Consider the following 11,736-nt stretch of genomic DNA (forward strand, 5'->3'; position numbering starts at 1 on the left):
TAGCTTTTAGGTGCCGCTACGTTACGATTTTATATTTCGAAGGGCGGGAAAATGCCGCCCTCGATTTTACGAATTTTCTGATTTAACGAAATAATTCGTTGTTGCTCTTCACTTCGTTAACTTGAGTTTGAACTGCATTTTCGTATCTAATTGAGATAAAACTTAAGAATGCGGTGAGATCGTGCGTGAAGATGCGGATACTATTCCTATGCGCTGCATAATCTGACTTTTAAAATGCTCCCTGCGCTCGCACCGACTAGTTCTGACAGCCATTGGCGAATTTCACGACCTTGACGGGACGCCTCAGTTTCTCAGATATATATATGGCTGCACTACGGAAGACTGCTTCTGGGCGCAGCCCAGGTAGAATCCTGCCTGTCTTACAATTTGACAATAAACTCGCGGTTGTTTGTCAGTGGGAGCCACCTGTTGTGAATCAGTCTTCCGTTGCTTGCCGGTGTAAAAGCCCTAAACGAGGGACAAGGAAGAAATCGCTGTCTGGAGTGTGAAAACGACTGGCGGGAATGCGGAGCGGTAGACCGTGTAAGCGCACTTTGGAGAGAATTTGAAAGCAATGACATCGACGTTGGCGACTTTTACAACCTGTTAAGGACGGAAATAGAAGCGCAATTGCTTGCACTTAGCCCTACAGGTCCGCGACTGCCATGTGCAGCTTGCACAGAAGACATGCTACAAACGTCACTGTCACATGAAATTTGGCTGCTAAAGCTGCCGCCGTTTTTTCGTGCTCATATATTTTAATCGACACGCTCTACTTTAGATACGAATATGGATCTTTAATCATGTGCACATGAGGAAAGAGAGAACAATATAAGATAGCAATCTCCGCGCACTGTTTACTTTGGAGCAATCGCGCCTTGCGCTTTCTGTTTGTTCCTAAGCAGTGGATTGAAGGCACGTAATGAATGTAAGGCCCTCTAGGATACAATCTTTTCGTCCGATTCTATTTCGTTCTTACGATCCGCGTGTCGGATGAGCACATGCTTCCCGTCACAGTGAAGGCATCGAGCAAGAACGAAATGCAAACTGAATTATAACGGTATGGAGTTCAAGCAAACCACTCCAATTAAATCACACACACCGTAATGAAGCCTGCCATCACATCGACATTCATGCACGGAACTCCCCGCGCTTCCATTGGTTGGGGGGGGGGGTGGGGGGGGGGGCTCAGCGATGGTTGTTTACAAATAGCGCCTGGTGTTTACATATTTAGATAAGTCTACTCAAATCAACTGTTTAGAAATAGAGGCTGGGTTTCTTATTTCACTCCCTCCTTTATCCCTTCTCTTACGGCGCTGTTCAGGTGTCCAACGATATGAGACAGATTATGCGCCATTTCCTTTCCCCAAAAACCAATTACAATTACAATTCCTGATAACAACTGAGCTGTCATGGTCCTGCAAGCGCTTAACTGCACAGCGTGCAAACTTCAAGTTGACGAGCTCCCTCTGTATTGCTAGTAAGTCCGTTGTGTTGCAAGACGGTGCTGGCAAGGCGCCATTCGTTTTACTGCCCACTCTAAAGTCTTTATTGCTGGTACCAGAAAACTCGCGCAAAGACACACCGCCTCTTCCTTGTCATCAGCATGCAAACATCAGCGTAACAGCGCTCCTAATATATATATATATATGGAAATGAGGGGCTCGTTTGACAAACATATTAAGAAAGAGCACCGGACGCGATATTCGGAGGTCGTGGGTTCGGATCCCACCGGCGGCATGGTTGTTCGTGGGTTGAACCTGGGCCCTGCGGCCGCATTTAAATTGAGACATGACAAATTCCCGTCTACTGAGATTAGGGTGCATGTCAAATGATCACGCAGGTTTTCTGAATTTGTCCTCTGCCCTCTATTACTGGTTTGGTTTATGGTTTAGGGGGGTTTACCGTCCCAAAGCGACTCAGACTATGAGGGACGCCGTAGTGAATGGATCCGGAAACTTCGACCACCTGGGGCTCTTTTCTGTGCACTGACATCGCACAGTGCACCGGCCTCTGGAATTTCTCCTCCATCGAAATTCGACCGCCGCGGCCAGGATCGAAGCCGCGTCTTTTGGGTCAGCAGCCGAGTGAGCCATTACTGCACACCTCATACCTCGCACCTCATACCTCACTCATCACAGCTCTTGTGTGCAGCCCACGTAAAAAAAAGCTTCCAAAGCAGTTGTCTGTATTCACAAAGAACCTATGAGGTTGACTCCTCTTTAACAATACCGAGTACATCCTAGAACACAATTTCAAAATAGAAAGCATGTTACAAAAGCTACTATATCTTTCATACCGCACAATATGTACGTGCGGGACTTACGCCTGGGTGGCGGTACAGTGCGGAAGTGCGGCCCATAGACTCGTAAACGAAACTTCCGAAATTATATTACCGTTTCACGTTGCACCTATGAAGGCACCCGTTCATTAACCACTGGCGTGTACTTTTAACGAGCGCATGAAAAAGTATGCAGCCTCATTATTAAGCTGATACCTTTTGAATAGCGTTGTGATGACGTTAGTGCAGCGATGCAATCACCATCGCTGCACTGGCGTCCACGAAACTTGGACAAGTGCGTTCCCGGGGAGGGCTTTCGGAGCTGTTTGAACACCTCACTACATGGCAGTGAGGTTGCCTTAGGGCCGTTGTACGATCGTTTCGGAGCGCCTTCCGCCAGGTCCGCTTCGCGAGCGGTCTGCCAGTTTTCGGCTGCCAGGCGGACGTGAGGCGGAAAGGTGTTGTACGATCACTTTGGCGCTTGCGAGCGAGGCGGATGGTCCCAGCATTCCGACTGGCACGCCCGGCAGTGCCTGTCGTCGAATCGCGTGCGGCGGTACAGGCATGCATGCTTGTAGAAAAACACGCAGATATCTTGCAGTAGGAGTAGCCCGTATTAATTGCGGCGTACTCGAGACATCCGTTCCGTCAACGCTTTTTTTTTTGCCGCATGATTTTCGTCGAAGGTACAGTCGTGGTCGGCTGTGATATGTGTGGGAAACGACATGTGGACCATTTATATCCAAGGGACCGAAAAACGCGTCACATCGCGATCGCGAACTCCTCCTCGTTCGATCGCGATGTTTTCACAACGGTCGACGATTTGCCAAAATAACAGAAGGCTTCCCCCTCTGAAAGTTAGGCTACCCTCTGGATTTCAGAACAACGACGAGATTCTTATTGCGAATTCTCGATGGGGTCAGGCCACAGTACAGGCTGCTATCAACCGACCGTAATTATAACCGGGATAATCACATTTTTCAAATAGTTAAGATTACATACTTAACATTTTAGTCAGTTATTCAAAATTGCACACTGCAGTGTTTTTGCACTGCTACTGCTAACAGGGAAAAAAATAATGGCATTTGCAGCCTTTCCGCAGAGGCCTGTCACACTAGCCCGACGCAGATGCAGACGCAACGACACTGATGATCGGCCGACCGGGTCGATCGGCACACCGTGTCTGTGGCAGACCAAGCTGTCACACTAGGCCGACAACGACACCAACGCGTCCGAAGACCAGATGTCTTCGTAGTGTGACGTGCTTTGACGCCCGCGACGCCGACTAACCCAGTCTGCCGACCGTGTCGACGCGAGATCGCTCGCCGCGCTAAAACATTCACCAGACACGAACACGATTCCGCTCTAGTGCGGTTTGTTTAAGTTCATAACAAGCTCTGGGATAGATGAATGTCCAAAAAAGTATCATTACTGAGGATCGTTGGCCAATGCCAAGGTGCTGGTTGAAGTTATAACTACGATACAAGCAAATTTCAGCCGCCTGCTGCTGCTGCTGCTGCTGCTGCTGCTTCGTGCGGCTCGCCTGACGTCTGCTAGATCCGCTGCTGAAGGCGTCGCGGAAATCGAGCATAACTTTATTTTATTATGGGACAGGTTGGCAGTAAAGGGGTGACTAGAGAAGTTTCTTTATTACGGCGCTGGCTAATTCCAAAGCGCCCTGAGCTGCGGCATCGATGCGAAACCAGCTAGGTTTAGCGACGAGCACGGCAGCCGGGAAGCAGCGCATTTCTTCGCACTGGCGCTCCTGCAGGCGGCGTCGTTGCCGAAAGCGCGGCTGTTGCGCAGGCATGCTGTCGTTGCTCGAATATAGCAGGCGACGTTTCTGATAGCATGGCTGTTTTTTTCTTTTTTGGTGCGAACGTGAAGTAAACCGAGCCTGCTCGCCGGCAGGCCAGCCTGGATCCCGTCCGCCACCGTAATAAAAATCAGCTTAAGATTGTTGTTGACGTAAGCAATAAACGCTGAGAGAGAGAAATGTGCCAAATGTATCATTCCTGAGGATCGTTGATCAACACCGAGTTGCTGGTAAAAGCAACAACTCTGATATGAGCAACATTTCTCGCCAGAATCGCCTCGCAAGCTGCCGCTGGCCCGCCGTTGCGGTCCGGCTCGCCTGTCGTCCGCTGGCTCCGCAGCCGAAGGTGTCGCGAAAATTGATCATAATTTTAGCTTATGGTGAGATTATACTGTTAACAGCAAAGCGATCATCATCATCATCATCAGCCTTACTACACCCACTGCAGGGCAAAGGCCTCCCCCATGTCTCTCCAATTAACCCTATCCTTTGCCAGCTGCATCCACCCTTTGCCTGCAAACTTCTTAATCTCATCCGCCCACCTAACCTTCTGCCGCCCCCTGCTCCACTTACTTTCTCTTGGAATCCACTCCGTTATCCTTAAGGACCCGCGGTTATCTTGCCTTCGCATTACATGCTCTCCCCAAGCCCATTTCTTTCTCTTGATTTCGACTAGGATGTCATTAACCCGTGTTTGTTCCCTCACCCACTCTGCCCGCTTCCGATCTCTTAACGTTACACCTATCATTTTTCTTTCCATGGCTCGCTGCGTTGTCCTTAACTTAAGCTGAACTCTTTTCGTTAGCCTCCACGTTTCTGCCCCGTAGGTGAGTAACGGTAAGATTAAGCTGTTGTACACTTTCCTCTTGAGGGAAATTGGTAAACTGCCACTCATGATCTGCGAGAGTTTGCCGTATGCGCTCCACCCCATTCTTATCCTTCTAGTTATCTCCCTCTGGTGATCCGGATCAGCTGTCACTACCTGCCCTAAGTAGACGTATTCCGTCACAATTGGCAGCGATAGCCTAGAAATTTCTAGGCTATCGCTGCCAATTGTGAACTGTTGTTCCCTTGCTAGGCTATTGAACATTACCTTGGTTTTCTGCATGTTAATTTTTAGACCCATCGATCTGCTCTGCCTTTCTAACTTATTGATCATGATTTGCAGTTCACCTCCTGAGTGACTCAGCAAGGCAATGTCATCAGCAAATTGCAGATTATTTAGGTATTCTCCATTTATTCTTATTCCCAACTGTTCCCAATTCAGGCCTCGAAATACCTCCTGCAAACATGCGGTGAACAGCATTGGCGAGATCGTGTCTCCTTGCCTGACGCCCTTCCTTATTGGAATTTTATTGCTGACTTTATGGAGGACTATAGTAGCTGTGCAGTTGCTATATATATCTTCCAGTATTTTGACATAAGGCTCTTCTACCCCCTGATTACGCAATGCCTGTATGACTGCTGAGGTTTCCACTGAGTCGAATGCTTTCTCGTAATCAATGAAAGCTATATATAGAGGTTGGTTATATTCTGCGCATTTCTCTATCACCTGATTGATAGTGGGAATATGATCTATTGTGGAATATCCTTTACGAAAGCCTGCCTGATCATTTGGTTGATTAAAGTCTAACGTTGCCCTGACTCTATTAGCGATTACCTTAGTAAATACTTTGTAGGCAACGGATAGTAAGCTGATCGGCCTGTAATTTTTCAAGTCCTTGACGTCTCCCTTCTTATGAATTAAGATAATATTTGCATTCTTCCAAGCTTCTGGTACACTCGAGGTCATAAGGCATTGCGTATACAGGGTGGCTAGTTTTTCTAGTTTTTCTAGCACGATGTCCCCTCCATCCTTCAACAGATCTGCTGTTACCTGATCCTCCCCAGCTGCTTTACCCCTTTTCATTGCTTGTAAGGCTTTCCTTATTTCATCTCTCGTTACTGGCGGGATGACGCATTGCTGTGCACTGCTGTCTTTCTCATTAACGCTCTGATTACATTGGCTACTGTACAGGCCTGTGTAGAACTCTTCGGCAACGTTAACAATCTTATCCATATTGCTAATGACATTGCCCTGCTTGTCTCTTATTGCATACATCTGGTTTTTACCTATGCCTAGTTTCCTCTTCACTGTTTTTAGGCTACCTCCATTCTTTATAGCATGCTCGATTCTCTCCATATTAAACTTCCTTATGTCGGCTATCTTGCGCTTATTTATTAACTTTGATAGCTCCGTTAGTTCTATTCTATCGGTAGGGTTAGATGCCCTCATGTTTTGGCGCTTCTTAATCAGATCTTTCGTTACCTGTGATAGCTTCCCGGTATCCTTTCGAACTGTCCTACCGCCTACTTCTACTGCGCACTCCGTAATTATTGATGTCAGATTATCGTGCATTGAATGAACATGAAGATGATCTTCCGCAAAGCGATATTAAGAGATATTATAGCGCAGGCTACTCGCGAAGCGGCGTCCGCTGCGCTGCAGGCAGCAGCGCAGTTCGTCGCCTGGCGCGACCGCAGGTGGTGCCGTTTCCGAAATCTGGCTACTAGCGCAAGCATGCTTTGTCGCTGCTCGTGTATAGCAGGCGGTCTTTCTGATAATACGGCTATTTTGTCTTTTATGGTGCGAACTTCAACACCAAGCCAAGCAGTACTCAGACCGCTGCGAGTGGCAAAGCGTACGCTTTGAGCTCGAGTGCATGAGTCGAGCGGCGCAGCGATGCTTTCTGCTTTTTGTGTCCCTGCTTGCAATGGGGCTGCAATTCGCAAGCAGCGACCGGTGCAGCGCGCCGGCCGAGTTTTCGCACATGGGTCGCCTGCTTTTTACTTCTGTCGCGAGTGTCACACTGCTGAGTGCTCCTTATCAGCACCTCAGAAAACAATGACACGCTTTGTTCACGGCGTCGTGGGTATAGCATTAGCTTCGCATTCCAAAGGTTCGTAGTTCGAATCCGCGTGGTCGAGAATTTCTTCTTTTTATTATTTTAGTCTTAAATACTCTCTCCCGTCCTGTTTACCCGCGAGCGACTGGATTTGTTTTTCGAGCCATGCCTTCCTGACCCAGCAATAAGTTCCGCTCAGTATGGGCTGCACTCAATCTAGGTTCATAATCAGGAGTGTTGAGTTTGTTTTACTATGGTGGGATTTATTTAAAAGAGTGAAAAATGAAGCGTCCCGGCCAATGAATTTCGCATAGCAGGAAATGACAAGAGAAGAGTGAGAACGAGAAAGGGCCAAGTCGGCAGGAGGTCTCGCACGTTGTCTCGCATGACATGGTAGTTGGCGAACCATCGGCCAACTGCCATCTTGTGGGAGACGTGGCGCCGACGCCGACAGTCGACCGACTGTTTTCGTCGGCGCAGTCTGTCATAGAGCCAGACATCACGACATGGTTTGGCAGACCGAATTGGACGACTGTTGGCCTGTCTTTTGCACAGTTGTTGTCATTTTAATACGTAAACAACCTCCCGCCCCCAACTACCTACAGTCAGCTGACTGCTAATGCAAAAGACATGCTTATCTATTCAATATATAAGTTGTGTGTGTGTGTGTGTGTGTGTGTGTGTGTGTGTGTGTGTGTGTGTGTGTGTGTGTGTGTGTGTGTGTGTGTGTGTGTGTGTGTGTGTGTGTGTGTGTGTGTGTGTGTGTGTGTGTGTGTGTGTGTGTGTGTGTGCGTGCGTGCGTGTGTGCGTGTGTGTGTGTGTGTGTGTGTGTGTGTGTGTGTGTGTGTGTGTGTGTGTGTGTGTGTGTGTGTGTGTGTGTGTGTGTGTGTGTGTGTGTGTGTGTGTGTGTGTGTGTGTGTGTGTGTGTGTGTGTGTGTGTGTGTGTGTGTGTGTGTGTGTGTGTGTGTGTGTGTGTGTGTGTGTGTGTGTGTGTGTGTGTGTGTGTGTGTGTGTGTGTGTGTGTGTGTGTGTGTGTGTGTGTGTGTGTGTGTGTGTGTGTGTGTGTGTGTGTGTGTGTGTGTGTGTGTGTGTGTGTGTGTGTGTGTGTGTGTGTGTGTGTGTGTGTGTGTGTGTGTGTGTGTGTGTGTGTGTGTGTGTGTGTGTGAATTGTGTATGCATTAAAAATTCACATTTTAGCACACTGCTGTCAAACACAAATGCACATGAGAAATTATGACTTTTCCAGTTGTTTCGAACAGGTAAAGTCAGTTCTAATTAAAGCTGTTCTACATTTTACAGAACAGTGACACAGTAACAATAGTGACTTATTTTTGTTGTTGTTTTGTTCATTATTAAAGCCAAAATAGAAATAACACTGTGTGGCTGCAAAGAGGCTTAGACATGCATCACTTGGCTGTTGTGCAAAGCGCTTTGTTCTCCACAGAGACAGCATGCCATCAGGTAGTCCTTTAGCATATCTTCACGAGCGGATATTGCCGTTGCACAAGTCAGACTACAGCTTTGAAAACAAGTATGGGAAGTTCTACTGAAGACCATGTCATTGCTGCCATGTACAAAATAAGCTGGCGTATACTCTGTGCAACTCCAAAGCATCCTCAAATGTCGCAGTGAGTGGAGAACAAAGTGGGTGCCTTTTTATTGCATAAGAGTCTACACATTTCTTTCTATTACTATAAACATAATGAGATGTGGGAGCCAGTAAAGTAGATTACAGGTAGAGGAAATGCAAGACCCAATTTGGAGGGTTTACATTGCAATGGCTCCTGGCTTAGGCTGGGAAAGAATACTTTGTACAGTCAGGGAAACAGGATATAATGACCGTATAATCTTGTTATCTCGAGCAAACACCATCTCAAGGAGAATTTGTAAACTTGGATTTCCAGTATGAGGACTATGATGTTGCACAATAAAATGAAATAAAAATTGAGTCATTTAAGTATGTGACAGGCATATATGCGCATGTTCTCTGATACAAATTTAAAGCAATGTTTAAGAATTATTTTCGCTCATTAGTAAAATGTAGACTGATTGAATGTAAAGGTGACCAGTTCACAATCTAGCTAGCAAAAGTGAGCATTGCTTACTGTTAATTGCTGTTTATACCACTCAACATGTGTTGAATTTTAGAGTGTGCTATTGGTTGGCGACTATCAACATTTTCAGAAAAATATACTTATTTCACTGCCAGTCTGGTGTTCAAAGAAAGAAATTAATTGAGGCATGGATGGGCATCAGAAACTTGGAAAAAACCAATTTGAAGTTAGGCCGAAGAAAGCAAAAAAAATATCCAGAAAAGCAGTGATGACTTTTGTCTTTACTGGTGTCTCTTTGCTGCAAATTGAAGTTGACGGCTTTTGTGTTCAAGATGAACCAACAGCCTTGTTAACACTATCCTGAATATATAAAAATCACATGCATAAACATGCATTCGTAGCATTCTCACTGAGCCATGTTATGAAGGCGGTGTGTTGCTAAGCTGAAGAGATGATAAGAGAGAGAAACCAAGAAAAATCTGACCTAGATAGGCCCAATAATGCATGCTTAGATTTTGAGTGCACAGGTTCAGTTGGCTAGACCTAGCTTGTGCACAGTGTGCAAGTTAGCGTAAATGCAACTGTATGCCGTCCGACAAAACTACTGTGTAAATCTGCCCCAATATTACTTGAAATAGATTGTGAGGAAAGTTCTTACTCGTAAGAGAACATTGCGTTGGCTTGCCGAGCTGAGCAAGTGACTAAGCACTTCATTAGAACAATTTATTTTAACATTTATTATACCTAAATAGTACTAAATGACAATACTTGAGTGGTCAGCTTTGTGTAGAAGTAATCAACCATTAGCATCCAAGCACAGCCATACGGCTACAAAAGAAAGCTTTGCAGCTCTTCTTTGTGGCCTTATGGCTGAACTTTGGTGGATGTCAGTGAGTGATTACTTGCTTGTTACAAATATTCTCTGCCTTGAGGGAATTACTTTAATTAGTGGACGAGCATCATTTATTGCGTGCATTTCGGCAGTGACTAGCTCAAGGGACAAGAGGTTTGTAAGCCTTGTGAGGTGGAAGGCCATTCCAGCCATTAGTGGCAAAAACAAAAATCAATATTGAAATGCAGTGGCATGAGCTAACTAGGCACAACATTACTAGTGCGGCTAGTGCAGAAGGAAACATGAGTAAGAACAGATTAGTTGGTTATGTGACTGTAAATAGTTAAAAAAAACCTGCAGTTTCTGCACGACATGAAGAAATTTGAAGATTCACCTTTGGTGCTGTAAAACTGGAGCTTCAACAATAGTCTGAGAAAATAAAACAAGGGCTCAGGTCTGAACTCAGTCAAGGATTTTAGTTCAGTTCGGTTTGTGCCATGCAACGTAAGAACGCCCAAGGTGATGCCACACAGAGGATTTGAAGCAAGTAACTTGGAAGACGCCGATGCCAAGTACATGTTATGGTGTAAATATCCTAGGCTGTGGGAGGGCGTACAAGCATTATGAGGTAAGACCGTGCGAGCCATGTGAATGGCTGAGTGTTTCAACCAGTATCCAGTGAGTATACCTTTCTCGGTAAAGCCTTATAAGTAGGCAAATGTAGTTTTGCTTACAATGAAAAAAAAATATGAGTGCATTCTTAGTAACATTAGCAAACAAGCCATTTTAGAGCATGCAAACTGTTGTTTTGGAGAACTGAAACATGGGTATTGACTGCAAGATGGCAGACCCCTTAATATAGCCATCAGTGAAGGCATGTAACCAAACACTGAAAGGAAAGCCATAATGTAGGTAGTAAAAAGCTGAGGCTCAAGGGCAATGCCTTGGGGGAGATCCAAGACTGCAGGAAAAGGCAGGATGCTTACGAATTGGCAAGGGAAATCTGCCGACGGCTGGCTTGGATCCAGTTTAGAGCTATTGGATACAAATTAAAGCACGACAAAAAAAAGCCATACATAAATAAGCGAATCACATGCTTTTTCAAAGCCAAGAAGAAAAGCATCGAGGGGGATATTGCAGTCAAGGTGCATGTCGTGAATAACAAGAGCAAGTTGGCTATTGCAGGAATGTTTTCTAAAAGCTTGCCAATTTGGATGAAACAACTTAATGGGCCAAAACAATCTAGCAGGGCAAGAGTACAAAATGTGTTTGGTGATTTGCAGCACATGGCAATGGCATAAATAGGGCCATAGGTGCTGAGAAATGATGGGTAAGAAACATAGAGGCGCCGAACTATGATGAGGCAGGAAGCTATCTCCACAGTGTGCACTAGATATGCGAACCCCGTGCTTCCTGTCCTGTTGATGTTTGCTACAAATTTCACAAAACTTGGTACGAGTGTACTGTCGGGTGAGCCGGCGGTAAGTTTGCATGATGAAACTGCGTTAAGGGACGAGGGCAGCAGAGAAAGAACTGCTACTATGTGCAGTGGTGCTGTTTTCCGTCGACTTTGTTCCTAACATACCTTTACCAGCTCTACAGGGCTCATTTTGCAGTTTACTGTTTTAAGTGGTGTCAGGTAAAGCCAACTGCTATTCTTCAACCAACAAACTGCTGTGCCATACAGCACATCCTTCTAATCATCTTCATAATTTGCTAGATAAATGTATTTCTTTAGTCTCGTATTCAAAATAACAGATTAATTGCTTGTATCATCATCAGAACTAAAAAAATTAACCATACTTTCACATATACAGCCATTCCTCATTAGTTCAGTCCTCGTTAATATGGACTTTAACTATTAGCAG

The sequence above is a fragment of the Amblyomma americanum genome, chromosome 1, assembly GCF_052857255.1.
Source record: "Amblyomma americanum isolate KBUSLIRL-KWMA chromosome 1, ASM5285725v1, whole genome shotgun sequence".
Classification (NCBI taxonomy): domain Eukaryota; kingdom Metazoa; phylum Arthropoda; class Arachnida; order Ixodida; family Ixodidae; genus Amblyomma; species Amblyomma americanum.